Raw genomic sequence first — 21,414 nt, 5'->3', positions numbered from 1 at the left:
TTTTGTCAACATTTGATCAACCTTGAGTAATTGAAATTTGGTCATTGCTTAGCATAGAGTCAGTCTTGACCTATCAGAACTTTATCACTCATGCCAACTCTCTGTTGGATTTTTGACCTCTAAATGCCCGATCAACTGTAATACACTTGGGCTTTCCTCTTGTTGGCTCCTTGCTGGACTTTTGACCATAAGTGTTTGATCAACTTTTACATACTTGACTCTTCAATCTAGTCAACAAATATATTTATCGATTGTCAAGTATCTGATCAACCTTTACCTTCTTGACATTGTTGGTGCAAGTAATAACGATAATCAAACACATATTTTGATGTCTGACAAAAGGTTTAAAGTTATACATTATACATTTGATATGAGTGGTATGACATTTGACATGGAAAGTCCTAGTGGGTCAATATGACCGAACACTAGGCTATAATGTTTTAGTGGATCTAAAGGACCAGACACTAAGTAGACCAAATAGATATGGAAGAACACACTTGATGGGTCAGCTAGATAGAACATCAAGTAAGGGAAGTCTTAATGGGTTGATTGGATACTAAGTAGAGGAAGTCCAAATACATCATCCAAACCAGATGTTTGACAAGTAAGTAAGATAAGTCCTATAGATGCTTTCTGAAAAGAATGTGTAAGGAGGCATCTTAATTATGGGACAAAATATACTATAACAAATATGACTTTCTGTAGCACGTCATCAATGGTGCACGGTTAGGGCACACTGTTAATAATAGTTTTTATGGTGCACCCAAATAAGTTTGTTACAAATAGTCTTATATTTTTACAAAAGATGGCATGTAGAAAAAATACACTATCACTAAACTTTTCTCTGGCGTGCAGAGTGGTCAACTAGTGCCTTGTATCCTTTGGTGAGGCTAAACCACTGGTTGAAGTTGGTCTTCAGGTATACTTCCATCCGCTTCTTCCAATATGGGAAATCATCTCCGTCGATTAGTGGTGGACGAATGATGTTGTATCCTTCATTTTGGGCCATTTATCACTGAAATAGAGAACTAAAAGGAGGTACTAAGACTTAGTCTTAGATTAGCAGAGTTTGAGGAGAAAAATAATATTGAAGAACTTGAGTGCTGTTGCACCAATTTGAGTTGAAACCAAATGAGAAATAATTATCTGAAGAGGTAAGTTTTACCAATTCAGATAAGATATGAAAAGATCGTAAAAAATGATTCCCTCTTCTTGATTGATGGTTGCATAAATTCAGAGTAGAACTTGCTCTAATATCACTTGTTGGATCAAGAATCACGTGAGAGGGGGGGTGAATCACATAGTTTTAAAAACTTTTATTTTCATTTTGAAATCAAAGTGCACGCAACGGAAAAATATGAAAATTAAAAGTAAGTAAAAAGACAGATTCAATTTTACTTGGTTCGGAGCCTTTGGCAACTCCTACTCCAAGACCCAAGTCATGCAGACCTATCGACTGGTAATCCACTAAAAATCTCCTCTAGGACCACCGGAAGAGAGAATCGAGTACACGAGAATTGGAATAGTATAACAAGCTACACTTTTCATTTATATAAGTTAAGTATGGTAATTAAATTATCATTACCAAAAACTCTTGTAGATGGTTAGCTCGAACTTGGTGTTTGGATGGCTTCTCGACAGCAGCCGGGTGTAGCAGAGTCATAGCAGGGCAGCAGTAGTAAGCTGGAGTAGTCAAAAAGCTGAATAGATGCAGAGAAGCTTGTATCGAAGTTGTTCTTGAAGCTCTGCTCAAAGTGCCTTATAAAGGGTGTGGAAGGTGTCTTCCATAGCCTTGAAGGGGCCTCCAACCTAAGAAATCTGATCACAAATAGTCCAGTCCTTATTTGTGACAAAGTTTGAATTTTATCCTGCTGAAGGCGCCTTCCATAGCACCAAAGGTGCCTTCAATGAATAGTGCGAAGGATCCTTCAATGAACAGTGCGAAGGCGCCTTCAAATGCTTGAAGGCGCCTTTAATGAACAATGCAAAGGTGCCTTCTAATGCTTGAAGGTGCCTCATCTACTATTCATCCGAGGCCTTTTTTACTCCGTTTGCCCTGCAAGTTACGTTAGTCCAACATAACAATATCTAACCTGAAAAACAAGTTTTAGTACAATTATAATTAGGAGTATTAATTAGTTCCTATCCTTTCAGGATTAGGAACTAGTCAAGATCTCAGTTTAGGGATATAAAATGGACCTAGACTAGATCGACACTTACTGCCCCTCAACTAAGATGCGTTCTCATTGAGTCACTCTCCTCCAATGACTTATCTTTACTTACCAACTTGTAGTCGATTGACTAGCCTCTTGACCCACCAGATCATCATACCAGTTATCAGGTTCGCAGACTTAACTAGACTTTGGTTAGCTGTTAGGTCTCATGGACACAGCAGGACTTCCTGCCACATATCAGGCCAACGCTTTGACCTATTTGGCTTCGTACCAACTATAGGGTTCTCACACCTAGTTGGGTTTCATTCTAGTGTTAGGTCCTCTAGACCTGCTAACTCCTGCATACTTGGTAAAGTAATTAGACCGTAATAACACCTAACTTAACTCACTTATCATTCATTAAAATCTAAGCTAGACTGTTAGTGTAAATTGCACCAACAGAAAGCCCTTGCCTCGCCACTACATGGAAGCTAACTTTGAAAACTCCTATTTAAATAGCCCAAACCAAAATCTGAATCTAGCATAGGGAGAACTTTCTATTCTGAATAAGGGACAAACAAATAAAATCATTTAATAATCCAAGCTTAGCCCATATCCAAATCCTGACTATAACTAAATCAAATTCAAACTAAACATATACCCTTCCCTAGACCTTAATACAATTTAACAAATACTTGTTTGCAAAATATGTCTTTGTAGGAAGTTTAGCATAACCCATCCTCCTCTTTATAATAGAAAAAGTTTTGCCAATTGGAGGAGAAAGATAGAAGGCATTCTTAAAACCAACTAAGAATGCTGGGAAAGCATCCAAAATGAAATCGATTTATCAAGCGATACAAAAGGTGAGATATCCAAGTTTGAGTCATGGACAAGCAGCAAGAAACAAACAACACAGTCAAATGTAAAGGCAATGAACATAATTCTTTGTGATTTGACTTATGCTCAAGTTGAGAAGATCATATCATTCAATGATGCACAAGAGCTATGAGAAAAACCAATTGACAAATATAAAGAAGCTGAGTCATATTGGGTTAACTAAGAATTTGGGAGGTACATATTCTTTGGGAATTTTTCTAAGTTGACATTGGTGATGTCTAATATACCAATTTAATTTACCATAAATTCTAAGTTTTGATTTTTGAAAGTTATTCAAGCATGCATGGTTATTTTCCAATTTTTTTATTTCTATTTTATATTTTTTATTTTCTAATTTTAGATTATCATACAATTGTAGAGAACATGCTTTTGCTAAATTCAATTTCAATTTAGCATTTTTCTTTTCTAATTTAACTAGATCTTTAGTAAGACTTTTAATAAATTTAAAGGACTGCTTGGGAGAGAAAGAACGTACCTCACTTACCTCAATTTCTGATGCTCCCTCTTCATCGCTGCTTTCTTCCGATGATCCTCCCCCTTCATCAATACTCATCTCTGAGCTGGTTTCATCTTCCACTTGATGGTTAGCCATTAGGGTCAGTCCTGAGAAGGCTTCAACCTCGGACTCAGAGGATGATGAATCGTTCCATGTTGCCTTCAGGGTCTTGTGTTTAGAGGATGTTGGTCTTTTGTACTTTTCTTTTTTCCTTGTCCCTTTTCTTCAATTTTGGATAGTCATCCTTGATGTGCCCTTCTTTGTTGCAGTTGTAGCATTGAACCTTTCTTTTTTTTCGATAATTCCTCTTTGTTTGTGATTTAACTTTGTTAGACTTAATAAATTTATTGAACTTCCTTACCATTAGCACTGCTTCGTTTTCATCAATTAATTCTTCGGAGCTTGAATAATTGGTTATTGCCTTCAGGGCAATGTTCTGACTTGGTCCTTTTCTTTGTCCTATGCACCGAGACTCGTGTAATTCGAAAGTAGAGAAAAGACTTTCTAAAGTACTTACCTCGAGATCTTTGGATATATAGTAGGAGTCTACTATAGTTGTCCATTTGGGTGTTCTTGGGAACGCATTTAACCCATACCTTTATGCGTCCTGATTCGTTACCGTTTCTCTGAGGTTTGTTAGTCCGGTGATCAACTCCTTGATTCTTCCATGTAGTTGTGCTACTGACTCTCCTTCTTCCATCCGAAGGTTCGTCAGTTGATTCCGAAGCACATCCTTTCTCGCAAGCTTCATTTCGGAAGTTCCTTCGTGTAGTTCCAGAACTTCTCCCAAAGTTCCTTTGCTAAGTCGTAGCTGTCGATTCGATTTACCTCCTGGGGTGGAAGAACATTGAACAGATAGAATTCCGCTTTACTGTTCGCCACGAAGTTTGCTTGCTCCTTCTTTATCCACTAATATTCTTCTTTGTCTTTTGGAACTGTAAAACTATATTTCATTATTAAAAGAATTTCAAAATCTATTTTGAAGAATACCTCCATTCGGCGTTTCCATTGTGTGAAGTCTCCCTCGAACTTTAGTGGATGAATGCTTGTACCGATCATCATCTTGATCTTGATGCTTCAGTCGGCGGTTAGTCCTTCTGAGACGGTTGGGCTCTAATATCACTTGTTGGCTCAGCGGTGGGGCCGATGAGTGGGCGCAATGTCTAAAAATGGAAAAAAAAATCTTTCCCTTCTTTCCAATCAAAATTAGTAGCAATATCCCAATTAAAATAAACTAAAATGAACAACTAATTAAAAATAAGAGCGACACACAGATTTGACTTAGTTACAACATAGGTGGTTGTTAATTCAAGGTGGTTGCAAAGCTCTACTAGAAATATCTCCTTCTCTGTAGGTGGAGAAGTCTCTTACACTCTTTGAAAGCTCAGAAAATCTCTAGGAAATGATTACAGTAGTTGTTCTCAATTGTTGTATCTTTCCTAGGTCCAAGGGTCCTTTTATAGCTCTTGAAAATTCTTATCTACTGCTTGAGGGCGCCTCCAAGGAGCTTGGAGGGTGCCTCCAACAAGGCAGCGGATAATGCTTTATCTGCTGCCAAAACGGCTACATAGACTGGGTCGAGGGCACCCTCAATAACATGGAGGGCACCCTCTATAAATGGAGGGTGCCTCCTATACATCATGGAGGGCGCCCTCTATACATCATGGAGGGCACCCTCTATACATCATGGAGGGTGCCCTCTACATGCAGCGTATAAATAGCTCCAGCTTTCCTTTGGATATTTCGCTGCTCCGTTCGCTTAGATGATTGCGACCAACCGAAATAGGATTCACCCAAACCCAATTTCTGGCCTTCTCCTTGAGCAGGCTTCTACTCCAGCTTCTCGTCCCTCGAACATTGCGTACGTTCTTCTCACCCATCGGTGTACTCTTCTGCAGCTCTTTCGTCCCTCGGATGCACCAAACTCTTCGACTCCCTTCCCGTGTCATCCTTCTCACTAGCTGCGTCTTTCGCTCGACTTCCTGTGCTCCTAAACTCCAACACACTTAGACACAGGGATCAAAACCAAACATGACCTAATCTAACTTGGTTGATCACATTAAAACAACCACGAGGTCCAACAAATTGGGTTTAGGCTAGGCTCAAGTTAAGTTATTTAATTTAATTGGTATGATCTGACTCAAAGCACAAAATTCAACTTAGGTTAGATTCAGGTTTTTCTTTGGGTTAATTAAGCAAGAGTTTCCAAAATTAGCTTCTAGGTAGTGGAAGCACAGGGATCTTCTTGATCAGAACAACAACCACTTCCTTAGACAAATTAATTTGAGAATCTAATGCTAAACTAACTTTAATACAATGTTTTAGTCTAATTGGTTTAGAACGAGGTGAGTTAGCTTCAACTAGTTCCACTTGACTAGATGTTAGGTAGGGTATTCATAACCCAACCTAGATATGCACCAAACCAAACTTTTCTAGTGTAGTATCAACTCAATCCACTCTAATACTAATTTGTAGAATTGAACTTGGTGCTAAAGGGAGTGAATAGCATTATGAATTTTATGAGCCAATTAACTAAAAATAGCTAGAAACTTTAAAGCACATAGAGTAGCACAGGAAAAATAAATAAACACTAACTTAAAACAAAAATGATCAAGTAAAATATGAACAACAAGTTTACAAGTAAGATGATGTTGGCATACAAAACTTAGTTAGATATTGAGCATGCAAGACTTAGTCAACAATTCAAACAAACCATGTAAGATTTGAGCAGAGATTGACACGCGCAACAATAAAAAAATGTTGGTTCTTATTTTCAATTTATGCTTACGAAAAACCTTTTGGAAGTGGATAAATCTTATAGAAAAATAATCTAAAAATAATAAGAAAAAAACTTATACACCAACCATAAGAATAAAAAATTATACACTATGAAGTTGTTGATCATAGTTGAAGCTCAAAGTTGCAATGTGTCATCATTGCAGCACAAAAAGCATTGGATAACAAGGAGCACAAGTAGAGTAGAAGCAAGATGAAAAAGTTGATATGAAAGCTTAGCCTCAAGGCTCCTTTTATAACACTCCTTCTATTGTAGACATAGTAAGCTTCGATCAACTAAAACCTCTCCGGTCGCTTGGAAGCTGCTGACGTGGCTACAATGTGTTACGATTTCACAAGCGCATAGAAATGCCATTAATAATATAAAAGATTATCAAATTCATAGGGGTTGTTAATTAAGCACAAGAGATGTCACAAAGTAAGTTATCTAGATGGTCGAAAGTTAGCTTTGACGCTTGCGAACTAATGAGAGATATTGAAGAGAAGGAGAGAAGGTTGAGAGAAAGAGAGAGAGAAGATTGGTCTCGAGAGGGGTTGAGAGAAGTTGGTTTTTCGGGAATGATTCTAGGAGTTTGGTTTCACTATGATGCAGTTAATGTTCCTATGTATTGTTCGTCTCCTTACTTCCATGCTTACACTCTTATAGGGATTCTAATAAAGTTATCGGTATGACCCTGCGACGGTCTCATCGAAGTGTTCTCCTCATTAACATTTAGTGCTACTAAGTAGAAAGGGGTAACGTAGAAGGCTTGGTTTAATGATTACTCTTTGTCACCAAGGCACCCCCGATAAACGATCTAAGTCACACCGATCATATCCTAACACGGAATTAGGAAAAAAATCATTAAGTGCCAATTAGAATATCCCTTATTTGGATTTGGTCTCCATTTCAAGAAATGCTTAAAATGCCCAATTTAATGGTTACCTTCTGTCACCAAGGAACCTCCGGTCATATGATCTTGAGTATTCCCACTGCATGGTGATTAAACCCTCACATCTACATGTTTACACCATTCACACATTTCATCAAACACTTACAAGGTACAACACATATAGAATAAGTCATAAACACTTCATTGAATAAGAAATTTAACAAATACATAGTTCATACATCAACATCATATCATAGTTAGTTCCTACATCCAAAGAATCATAGAATCTACTTCAATGAAGATACAATCAAGAGATAATAAATATAACATCTACAACTCAAAATAAAGATTGAGAGAGAAGAGAATACTTATTAGTGTGTCGTCGGTCTTCTTAGAGAGAATCCTTCTCTAGAGGGTGACAAATCATCGGAGATGATGAAGATAGAAGCTTTAGGGTTTTCTCCTAAGGGGAAAACTCTTTCCCAAGGAGAGGGAAGAAGTCCCAAACCTAAGATGAGTCAAAGAATGAGTTTCTTGACCCTTTTATACCTCTTCCAAACTGTCCAGATCTTCCAAGTTTATAAGGCTCCACCAAAATAGGTTTTTCACCCCTTAAACCTAGTTATGTTGTGTTATCATGAACCAAAGTTGTATCCCTTGAAATTATTTAGATTTTGATATTTCGATCGAGCCCTATCTCAAATAAACCCAAAAGTTATGGTGGTTTAAAATTTGGTCTGTAGTCTGGGCGGAGGGTGTGACGTGGTCGTGGCTGGGAGGCACAACAGTGCCTTTTGTACTACAACGAAAAGGAATTTCCGCAGCGCACAATTATGCTATCTACAGCGCGCATCGCATGTTGCACAACTCCATGCTATTAAAAGTCATAAAATATTCGTAGTGCATGGTTACGTGCTGCGGTAAATTGCATTCGCAGCGCGCGACCGCGCGTTGCTGTAAATTGAATTTGTAGTGCCCGTCCACGCGCTGCGATAAATTGAATTTGCAGTGCATAGCTGCATGTTGTGATAAATTACATTCGTAGCACGCAACTACGTGTTACGATTAATTGCATATAAAATAAAAAAGATATCACACATATAATTATCAATATCGTATAATTATCGCTAAAGGAATAACTGTGTTACAGACATATAAAAATAAAAATAAATAAACATCATATAATTTTTCTTTATAATAGAAATAATTATGTTACAGGTTGATAAGGTAAAAAAATTATAAGCAACAAGCCTTTCCTCTCCTTCTATGTCTCTCTGAAGTAGTGCAAGTAGTTCAAAGTTCACATTGATTTCTGATTGCTGCGTTGGTTCTTGTAACTCTCTTGCATTGAAATACATAAAATAGTCATAACATTAATAGACCACTCGGTTCTCACAAGGTAACATTCATGAGACTAGTCCAACAAGAATCAAATGGCATAAGTTAGTATTAGATAACCAACCACTGATTCATGTGTCTGAAAAGAATCAAACAATAATTTTTTTATTCTAAAATAAAGGGAGTTGGAAACACATTGATAACATAACAGAAAAATGTTTTGATACAATCACTGGGGCATAACTCCAAACTATTGATACTGCTTAAAATGATAGTCACTAGGGCACAACCCCAAATGAACCATATTAGTACGGCTTAAAATGCCTAATTTTCAATAAAATTGATACAATATATAGAAAAACTATTACAATGTGAATAATGCTAAAGTGGTTTTAGTAATATTTCTCAATGGTGCAACTCATATCATTGTAGTAAGAACAATGTACAAGATAAACGTATAACCCATAAAGCACAATGATGCAAAATCTCAAACTTTATGTTGAGTATCCACATTGCAGTACATATAATTAAAATTATTATAATGTAGATACTACCCAAGTAATTTTGATCTCTTAGTGATGCAACACATCTTAATTGAACCTGACTTATTTGCTCATAAAAAATTCAAATTCAATAAATGCCTATCACCCTTAGCACAATGATAAACTAAACTAAATTAAATTTTGTTAGTTGAAATGCAAGACTAGCTCAGAAAAGTTGAGATATGGAGATATCAGAATAGAGTAAAGCTGATTTTGGAAAGAAAGTTCTAAATATTATAAATAATCATACTTTCTCAAATAAGAGCAAGTATGTGGGCTAATAAAATTTAAAAACAAGTATGTGCAAATGAGCAAGTTAATGTTACTTAACATGTGATGCCTTAGGGATTCCAACAAGTAAACATTCTCCTTATTAGATTCAATGGCAGTGAGATTCTAATGGAAACTAGACACATAATCAATGCATACAATTCACTAAAAAAGTAATTAAAAATGATAATAAGAATATTAATTACTCGTTACTAGATAACAAATAACATGATTCAGTTAATAAAATCTACTGAAGAATCATAAAACTAATCTATCCGAATACTTTACCATATTAATCAAAGCTTAAATCTTGGTATAAAAAGAGATTTCACCCATTTTATTTCAGATCATGTTGTTAAGAATCGCAAGTATACGGTTACGTCGTCAGTAATATAAAATATTATTGTATCCACAGGGACTGTTGATTAAGCACTAGTTAACTTCGCACGGTGAATTATCTAGACAAACATAAAATTGGTTAGGAAAGAAAACAAGAGAAAGAAAAGAGGAAAGAGAGGGAATGGATCTTGAGAGGGGTTGAGCAAATAGGATGTGAGAGATGATAGATTCTAGGATTTCGGTTTCCTTGTAATGCTAGGTGATGTTACATAGATTGCTTAGTTTCTATCCTCTATATTTATGCTCTTGTAGGAAGTTAGATACATTACCGACTCCCCCCTGCAGTGGATAAGCTAGCATGATCTCCTACTCCATGTACTATGCTACTAAATGGAAGTGATTCCTATGAAGTCCATTAGTGGGGCAGCCCTGTCACGACGCCCCTCAGTCATACAACATAGAAACACACAATAACATAGAAATATAAATAGTGATTATGCCTAATCCCCTACTTCCTTGTGGAGATTTGCTTCTCCTTTCAAGGTGATACCCTAGACGTCCGTTAGCGGGGCAGCCTTATCACGACACTCCTCAGTCATAAGATCTAGGGTATCCCCCCTTCGGGATTAACAATTTTACACAACCATTTGATAAAATATATAAAAGATATATATACAAGCTCTACACACACACTTCATCAAACATGAACAAGGTATTAACAAGTCATTGAATAGACACATGACAAATCCATATAGTTTTACATCTCCATCACATCACAAATACTTCCTACATCCTAGATTTGAGATATACTCCATTGCAAAGGAAGAACAATCCCAAAACATAAAATAAAACATACTTAAAACCCTAGATGTGAGAAGAAGGGGAAGAAGAGATGCTTGCTGATATTTCTGATGTCTTGGGGATGCCTCCTTGCTCTGGAGATGGACGGATTATGAAGGAATGGAAGAAAATGAAGCTCTAGGGTTTTCCACTAAGGGGAGAACCCTTCCCCTAGGAAAGGGACGAAGTCCCAAACTCAAGATGTTTCAAAGAATGGGGATCTTGACCTTTTTATACCTCCTCCAAGCTGCCCAGGAAAATCAGGATTACAAGGGTCCGGTAAACTGAGTTTTTCATCCATTAAACTAGGTTTTCTCAAGATTCACCTTGAACCAAAGTTGTAACTCTTGAAATTATATTCAATCTGATACTTGGATTGAGCCCTAGATCCAACTGAGCCGAAAGTTATGGTAGTTCAAACTTTCATCTACAGTTTGGGCGGAGGTCCAGTTAAACCCTCGGTTGAGAGGTACGACCGTGCCATTTAGCATGGGAAGGTAGTGCTATCTCTCTATTGGATCTGAAGCAAAGTTGTATATCTTGAAGTCAGATACGTTTCGGTATAAAGAACATCCCGAAACTCTAACTGAGCACAAAGTTATGGCCATTTTATGATCGGTCTACAATCTGCCCAAAATTCAACACAACTCTATTTTGGTGTGGCACGACCCCATGTTCTTTGTCACACGACCATGCGGAATCCACACGGCCTCACCCAACTTTGAGTCACATGGCCATGTGGCTCACACGGCTGTGGCCTTCTTCTCCTCTGCCAAAGTCACACGGCCATGTGGATTCACACTGCCGTGGCCTTCCTTGCCACTGGAAACTTGGCATGGCCGTGTCATTTGGCACGGCCATGTGCTGCTTGGACACAGAGGAGTTGACACGACCATGTGGGTCACACGACCGTGGCTTGATTTACTTCGGGATGGCCACACACCCGTGTGGCCTACACAACCCCAACTTGATTTCTTCCAATATTGCTCCAGTGTGGGTTTTATCTCCATTTTTGCTCCAAATAGCATCCTATCAATCAAAACAAGCAAAGAGTAGATCTTCGAACAAAATATAATGGAAATATGACATTATAATGGAATAAGGTGCAATAAACATAGATTATTCTAATGAAATACATGTAGATGTGCATCCAAACATGCATAAAAGTGTACAAAATCTACGCATATCACACCCCCAGACTTAAATCTTTGCTTGTCCTCAAGCAAAACCCACAATCTAGACTCATGTGGTTAGATAGTGCATCATAATATCTAGCAAGTCAAACTAATCCTATCAAAAGATTTTATTGGTGAGCAAGATACAAAAGTAGTTTGAGTATGACCTAAATAGTAGTCCTCCATGCTCAGTGCAATAGTGACCTATGTTTATCAAGTTTCAATCTCTAAGTCTAGTCAAGTTGTCATAGAACCGTATTCCTTATGCTCTCAGCGATAGGCACTTACCTGCCACACGCTTGGTTCATCCTTCTCAATCTACACGAGGTCTAAAAGGCGTGCTCGATATCAAGAGAAGCATAGCAGTTATTTCCCCAGTAACCTAACTCAGTCACAAAGGGGTAACTTGCTAGTTTCAACTCACGACAACTGTTTTTTATATCCCTTATTCATTTTTTTTTCATTCTTATTTTTTTCTAAGTGATTGCAAGATGCAACACTTGAACACAAATGCACGTAAATGCAAATGTTTGGATATTTGATTTTTCCAAATGAGCTTACATGATTCGAGCATCATCTAGTAACCAAAATGTAGTTTGAGAAATCATCATGAAAACATTAGTACTAATTAAGTTTTATGAATCATGACTATTTTCATAGTTTTCTACCATCAAAACTAGGCAAAGTATATGGAGGTCCTAAAACAAGGTCAATAGTTAAACTCTTATAGTAAAAACATTGCTCACTTCATGCTATCATAGATAGAAAAAAAATAGATCACTAAACATACTAGCACCATAAGTAACCCATAAACCACATAAATCTAGAACAAACATGCTAGTATTTTGTAATAAGGAACAAACAATCATGATGTGATGAATGATGCAACTAGCAAAAAAAAATTTATCATGCAAAAAGAAATAAGCAAAAAACTAAACTAAACCAAATGCATCTAATGCATCCCCCCAGACTTAAACTTTTCATTGTCCCAATGAAAACTAAAAGCAATGTGGAGGAGATTTAAAGTAAGAGAAGTTACCAAATGATGCGTGCCAAATGCCCATGTCATTAACTTCTCCACCATGTAGTTGCACTCCTTCTAATCTTTGAGTCCTATAAAAGAAGATTGACAACAAAAATTAAGTAGAGGATACATGTTTATTATAAAGAAATGAAACTAGAAAGAACTAAAGACATGAATGAAAATAAGGAAAATGAATTTGGGTTGCCTCCCAAGAAGTGCTTGTTTAAGGTCATTAGCTCGACCACCTCATTAGATTCATCTAAATCTCGCTCTTGGAGGGGTAAGATATTTTAGAACCCTCTTACCAAGGGCTCTAAGTTTTTCAACAAATATGCTCTCCTTCAAAGGTTCAACCCTATCATGTCCTTGTGACTCTTGTGCAACGTATGTCCTGCCACCACCATACTCAAAAAAGAATTGATTAGTAACAGTAGAAAATCAATTGAAATTTGACTTTTATCAATCACTAATGTAAGTAAATCATCGAACATGGTTTGACATTTAGATAAGGAAGGTTGTGGCTCAAGTGGTGGTCTTTCTAAAAGAAGTGATTCTTGAGACTTAGCTTCTATTGCACAAGTCCCTACACTCTCAACATCTACTAGTTCATGTCCTACATCATCCAAAGTGACTAATGATTGTGTGACTAAGGGGAGTGATTCTTGGGTCATTCCTACACATCCCTCCACAACATAATTGTAAATTGGTTCAGATGTAGGAAGGGAAGGCTCTTCTAGATCTTCGATATTAGGAGGTAATGGAATTAAAGTGGTGGACTCTTTTGTCAAAGTCTTAGATTCATGATCCTCAAGCTCATCACAACGTTTTCTTATTATAGACTCGAGATTAGCTAAAATTCTATTGTTTGTTGAGTCCATTCTATCAAGTGCATCATGCATTTTCTTGATATCCTTGAGTGATTCAGCTTGAATAGCTTGAAGCTCCTCTAAACATTTTAACATTCTATCTTCAAATGATTGAGCTTCCATAGCATCTACATAGTTGTCTTGTCCCTTATTAAAGCTAAAAGAAACTTGGGGGTCATTCAAATCAGAGCCATATGTGTGTGAATTTGATGAGGTCATTTCATCAATTTTTCTATCAAGTTCATCTATTGATGTTCCCAAATTGCGTAGATTGTAGCAACTCTCAATTGAATGGCCTATTTCATTGCAAACTTTACAAAAATTTTGCTCTGACCTTTGATTATAGTTAGAGAAAATACCCCTTTTTTCAACATGCATTCTATATGGACGGTCAAACAGCGTTGGACAATTATCATATATATGACCAGTTGCATAACAAAATTCACAGAAAAGAGTATTAGAGTTCACAACAGACATTTGGTCAAACTTTTGAAATAGAGCTTTCAATCTAGTGTTCAGTTTAAACATGTCCATCTAAATGATTATAGTCAGAACAAGATAGACATGTAAAAGCAACAAAAATAAAAATGCAGAATTTAAATTGTAGAAAGAAAATGCATAATGAAAACAAGAAAGAAAATGTAAAAAGAAAAAGAAAAATGTCTAGAGTAACTCATATGCTAATCAACTAATGTTAACAAAAAATGGTCCCCAACAATAGTGCCAAAAACTTGTTACGAACCACAAGTGTACGGTTACGTCGTCAGTAATATAAAAGATTATCGTATCCATAGGGACTGTTGATTAAGCACTAGTTACCTTCGCACGGCAAATTATCTAGATAAACATAAAATTAGTTGGGAAAGAAAACAAGAGAAAGAAAAGAGGAAAGAGAGGGAATGGATCTTGAGAGGGGTTGAGCAAAGAGGATGTGAGAGATGATAGATTCTAAGATTTCGGTTTCCTTGTAATGCTAGGTGATGTTACATAGATTGCTTAGTTTCTATCCTCTATGTTCATGCTCTTGTAGGAAGTTAGATGCATTACCGACTCTCCCCTGTAGTGGATAAGCCGGCATGATCTCTTACTCCATGTACTATGCTACTAAATGGAAGTGATTCCTATGAAGTCCGTTAGTGGGACAGCCCTGTCACGACGCCCCTCGGTCATACAATATAGAAACACATTAACACACAATAACATAGAAATAGAAATAGTGATTATGCCCGATCCTCTACTTCCTTGTGGAGATTTGCTTCTCCTTTCAAGGTGATACTCTAGACGTCCGTTAGCGGGGCAGCCCTATCACGACACCCCTAGGTCATACGATCTAGGGTATCCCCCTAAGGGATTAATAATTCTACACAACCATTTGATAAAATATGCAAAAGATATATTATACAAGCTCCACACACACACTTCATCAAACATGAACAAGGCATTAACAAGTCATTGAATAGAAACATGGCAAATTCACATAATTTTACATCTCCATCACATCACAAATACTTCCTACATCCTAGATCTGAGATCTACTCCATTGCAAAGGAAGAACAACTCCAAAGCATAAAATAAAGCATACTTACAACCCTAGATGTGAGAAGAAGGGGAAGAAGAGATGCTTGTCGATATTTCCGATGTCTTGAGGATGCCTCCTTACTCCGGAGATGGATGGATCATGAAGGAATGGAAGAGAATGAAGCTCTAGGGTTTCCCCCTAAGGAGAGAACCCTTCCCCAAGGAGAGGGATAAAGTCTCAAACCCAAGATGTCTCAACGAATGGGGATCTTGACCCTTTTATACCTCCTCCATGCTGCCCAGGAAAACCAAGATTACAAGGGTCAAGTAAACTAGGGTTTTCACCTTTTAAACCAGGTTTTCTCATGATTCACCCTGAACCAAAGTTGTAGCTTTTGAAATTATCTTAAATCTGATACTTGGATTGAGCCCTGAATCCAACCGAGCTGAAAGTTATGGTGGTTCAAATTTAGTCTGCAGTCTGGACGGAGGTCCAGTTGAACCCGTGGTTGGGAGGCACGGTCGTGCCATTTAGCACGGGAAGGCAGTGCTATCTCTTTGTTGGATCTGAAATAAAGTTGTACATATTAAAGTCAGCTATGTTTCGGTATAAAGAATACCCTGAAACTCCAATGAAGCAAAGTTATGCCCGTTTTACGATTGGTCTGCAATCTGCCCAGAATTTAGCACAGCTCTATTTTGGCATGGAACGACCCCATGTTCTTCGTCACATGGCCATGTGGAATCCACATGGCCTCACCCAACTTTGAGTCACACGGACGTGTGGCTCACATAACCATGGCCTTCTTCTCCTCAGGCAAAGTCACACAGCCGTGGCCTTCCTCGGCACTGGAAACTTGGCACAGTTGTGTGCTTCTTGGACACAGAGGGGTTGACACGACTGTGTGGGTCACACGACCGTGGCTTGATTTGCTTCGAGATGGCCACATGCCCATGTGGCCTACACGACCCCAACTTGATTTCTTCCAATGTTGCTCCCGTATATGTTTTATCTCTATTTTTTCTCCAAATAGCGTCCTATCAATCAAAACAACCAAAGAGCAAATCTCTGAATAGAATATAATGGAAATATGACATTATAATGAAATATGGTGCAATAAACATAGATTATACTAATGAAATACAAGTAGATGCGCATCCAAACATGCATAAAAGTATATATAATCTACGTACATCACCTGTCAATAGCTTAATCTAATTTCTTAAGTGTATAACTCTTAAATTCTTGACCCGCTATTCTATTAGGTAAGTGAGAGCATGCCCAGTGGCATTATCTTTAGCAAAATAGCACAAGAATATCCAAACAAGAACACCTTCAATTGAAACTCCATCCAATAAATTAAAAGTCAAATTCTCCTTTAATTTTTGAGTGGTAAAGAAATATTTGATTCAAACAGTTACATGTTGTGCTTGAGGAACAACAATGCTTGAATTGCCACCGCCACCACCGAGAAGCCCTTTTATCTCATGGCTTCATCTTACTTTTGCCAAAAGCATATGATAGTAAGGCACTAATTTTAGAAGTACCATTTATCCGACTCCTTAGCATTTGCTCGAACAGATCTCGTGTTCGATCTAGGTTTAACTCAACAGATTATATCTGATTCCCCTCTTCAACAGCTTGTCAACAACTTCCTTTGCTTGGCTAATCCTTCCTACCTTCACCAATCCATCAAACCAGAGGAGTCTGTATGCTATGGTTTGGGGAGTAGAGTGCTTTCAACGACAACATAATATACGAAAAATAAAAGCAAATAAAAGAAATCTAACCTAAGAAAGATCCCAACGAAGATGTTCAAGTCAGTGGAGGGTTTCAGCGGAGAGGGTTTCTGCGTGGAGGACTTAGGGTTTAGGCCTTTGACGGAGAGGGCTTCGGCAGAGGAGTTCGCGTGAGAGGGCTTCGGCGGAGGGCTTCCCATGGGAGGGCTTCGGCAGCGGAGGAGTTTGATTGAGAGAGAGGTTGTGCGTTTAGGTTTTTTGCATGAGTTCGGTACGCGAGGGAAGTGAAAAATAATTGTGGAGGGTTTCGCGTGAATAATTTTGGCAAAATGATTATTAACAATTGGTAGTGTGTATTTTTTACACTATCATTTATATATGTATAATAATTATTAACAATGTGCGGCGCACGCCGTTAATATTATGTTTTAACAACGCACTATGCACGTCGTTGAAAAGTATATTGACAGTGTACTTTTTTTATATGTCGTCATTTGTATAAATATTATACTATCAGCAGCGCACATAATTAGATGCGCTGTAAAAACTATTATTTACAACGTGCTTTAACTGCGTGTCGTTGATGATGTGCTGCGGAAAGTCATTTTTGTTGTAGCGTTGGCATGGCTATACTATATTTTTTTTCTATTGATCTCTGAATGAAAGTTATAGATATTGAAGTTATCTACCATTTGGCATCTAGAACAACCTGTAACTTCAATCGATCACAAAGTTATAGTCATTTTACTTTTTCTCTATAGTGTTGTCTAGAATTTGACATAGCCATGCCTAAAAGGCACGACCATGCCATGTAGCATTTTGTAAAAAATCGGAAATTAACTTGAACATTTTTTTTTAGCTTGTTCTGGTGATGTGGAATAAATTTGGCTCCATTTTTTCATCATTTAGACCATCATTTGGTCTGAAGAACACGGGTGTGTCAGGGGACAATATCTATATTAAATGTTTATTTCTACTCTGAATTGCGTCTTGTCAATCAAAACAAGCAAAGAACATATATCTAAACAAAAGAAATGGAAGTAAGATATAATAATGAAATAGGATACAATAAACATAAATTATATTCATGAAATACAAGTAGATGTGCGTTAAAGAATATCTGAAAATATTTATAACCTACGCGCATCACACCTCCAAACTTAAATCTTTATTTGTCCTTAAGCAAAAACTGTATCTAAACTCATGTGGTAAAATAGTGTATCATAATCTCTAGCAAGTTAATCTAATCATATTAAATGATTTCATTAGTGAGCAAGATATAAAAATAGTTTGAATACGATATAAGTAATAGTTCTTCGTGCTCAGTGCAATACTGACCTAAATTTTTTGAGTTTCAATTCCTAAGCCTAGTCTAGTCATCATAGGACCATGTTCTTTATATTTCTAGTGATAGACACTTACCTACCACATGCATGGTTCATCCTTCTCAATCTACCCAAGGTCTCAAAGATGTGCTCGATATCAAGAAAAACACATCAGTTATTTTCCTAGTAACCTAACTCAGTCTCAAAGGGGTAACTTGCTAGTTTCCACTCACAACAATGATTTTTTTATATCCATTATTCATTTTTTTTCTCTAAGTGATTGCAAGGTGCAACACTTGAACACAAATGCACATGAATGCAAGTGTAGGGATATTTTGATATTTCTTTCCAAATGAGCTAATATGATTCGAGTCTCATCCAATAACCAAAATGTAGTTTGAGAAATCACTATGAAAATACTAGTACTAATCAAGTTCTATAAATCATAATTATTTTCAGAGTTATCTACCATCAAAACTAGGCATAGTGTATAGAGATCCTAAAATAAGGCTAATACTTAAACTCTTATAGTAAAAACATTGCTCATATCAAGCTATCATGGATAGAAAAAGATATATCATTAAACATACTAACACCATAAGCCAACAATAAACTATATGAAGTTTAGAATAAATGTACTAGTATTTTTGTAATAAGGTCAAACAATCATGATATGATGTATGATGTAACTAGAAAAATTTTATTATGTAAAAAAAATATATAACAAAACTAAAAGAAATATGACAAAAACTAATCTAAATCCAATACATCCCCTTAGACTTAAACCTTTCATTGCCCCAATAAAAACTAGAGATATAATGTGGAGGAGATTTTGAAGTTAGAGAAATTACCAAGTGAAGAGTTTCAAATGGTTAAGATGTTCATGTGTGATGTGTAGATTATATACACTTTTATGCATAATTGAACACACATCAACTTGTATTTCATTAGCATAATCTATGTTTATTGCACCCTATTTCATTATAATGTCATACTTTCATTATATTCTATTTGGAGATCTGATATTTTCTTGTTTTGATTGACAGGACGTCGTTTGGAGTGAAAATGGAACAAAAACACACATTGGAGTGAACATAGAGATGATCAAGCTCAGGTCATGAGAAACCACATGACTGTCTAGTCTTGCCCATGGCAAATCACACTTCGACTGTGTGAACTCATATGGATGTGCCACACTCTAGAAGAGAAGAAGATCATGGTCGTGTGAATTCACACAACTATGTAGACTTTCTAGGGTAGGAGCAGACCATGGTGGTGTGAATCCACACGATCGTGTGGCAACCAAAGGAGGAGCAAGACACAACCGTGTGATCCACACGGTCATGCCATTCATTGAGAAAGCAAGCAGAACACGACCATGTGATCCCACATGGTCGTGCCATTCATGCATAGAGTAAACAAGATACGACCGTGTGAATCCACATGGTCGTGTGACCCTAGCCAAGGCTAAGAAGGAACCGGTCATGTGGATGCCACACAGTCGTGACATGAGACATGCCAACCCATACCCTACCCTATTTAAATGAGGTTTCTTCCCTTTTTGGAGGATCTGGAGGCTTGGGGCTTCCCCCAATTCCTCAAGGAAGGGTTATTTCCCTTGGGGGAAGCTGAGCTCATCAATCTTCATTGATCCGTCCACCTCCAGAGCAAGGAAACACCTCCAAAGACACCAGGCTTCATTGTCTTTTGGTTGTATTCTCTTTGAAATAGAGTAGATCTCTAGATCTAGAATGTAGGAAGTAGTTATCATGTGTTGTAGATGTATGAACTATGCATTTGAACATTTTCTTATGCTAAGAAGTGTTTATATCATGTTCTATGTGTGTTGTACCTTGTATGTGTTTGACAAAATGTGTGTGAGGTCAATTCATGTAGATATGAGAGATTTGTATCTATGTTAAGGTTGCTACTAGACTGGATAACCGGGGGCTTCTTAGTGACAGAGGATACCCATTCAATTGGACATATTATGCCCTTAGTAATATATGACATCGATACTTACTCACTTTCTAGAGTCAAAATATCTTAACATAGGGACTAATCCTTATTAGGGAATTCCAATTAGAGTGGATACTCTAGTGCTACCGTTAGGAAGTACATTAGATAACTCTAGTGATTGTATGACCGGGGGGCCCTATGACAGAGGATAACCCTATAATTGGACTTTCTAGAGTTGTTTCTTTACTTAATGGCGTTAGAACTTGGATAGACTCTCTGGTGCAACTTTCGTGGGGTTGTATCGGACTCTAGTTGAAGCCCTACACGAGTATAAGCATGGACTTAGGTAGATGAACAATGCATAGGGACATTAACTAGCATCATAACAAAACCGAAATCATAGAATCTATCATCCTTCCTTCACTATGCTCATTCTCTCCCTCTCTACTCTCTCTTTACTCTTACTATCTCTCTCCTCTTTTCTCTTTCTTTTCCTTGTGTTTGTAAACCACCTTTTGATTGTCTAGATAATTTACCGTGTGAAGTTAACTAGTGCTTAATCAACAGTCTCTGTGGGTTAAATATCTTTTATATTACTGATGACATAACCGTGCACTTACGGAAACGTAACAAGTTTTTAGTGCCGTTGTTGGAGATTATTTTCAATTAACATTAGTTGATTAGCATATAAGTTATTCTAGACTTGTTAATAGGTTTTTCATTTATTTGTCTATTTTTATTTCTACATCTATTTTTCTTGTTATTAGTTTATAATTCAGTTTTCCTTTTCCTTCATTTCTGCATTTACTTTATTGTTTCTTATTAATCATTGTACTTCTTGTCTTCATTTCTTATTTCCTCATATTTTTTTTAGATACTATGAGCACTAACAGGCCAAGCAGACCTTTAAGAGAATTTTCTACATCCATTTCTATAAAATTTATATCACCCATTGTGCAGCCTTATATCGAAGCAAATAGTTTCTAGATAGACCTAGAGATAATTACTATGATACAAGGTTACAAATTTAGAGGAGAAGTATCAGAAAGCCCTTATCTACACCTTGAGACACTTCTAGAGCTTTGTGATATAGTGATCTGTGAAGGAGTGTCAACATATATAGTTCAATTAATGGCATTTCCTTTTGGTATCAAGGATAAAGCAAGGACTTGGTTATATTCCCTCTGTCCATAAAGCATTACAAGTTGGAAACAATTGGAGCAGCAATTTATGAATCACTTTTTTCCTCTAAGTAGAATAGTTT

The sequence above is a fragment of the Zingiber officinale genome, chromosome 3A (assembly GCF_018446385.1).
Source record: "Zingiber officinale cultivar Zhangliang chromosome 3A, Zo_v1.1, whole genome shotgun sequence".
Taxonomy (NCBI): Eukaryota; Viridiplantae; Streptophyta; class Magnoliopsida; order Zingiberales; family Zingiberaceae; genus Zingiber; species Zingiber officinale.
Note: the sequence above shows the minus strand (reverse complement) of the source record.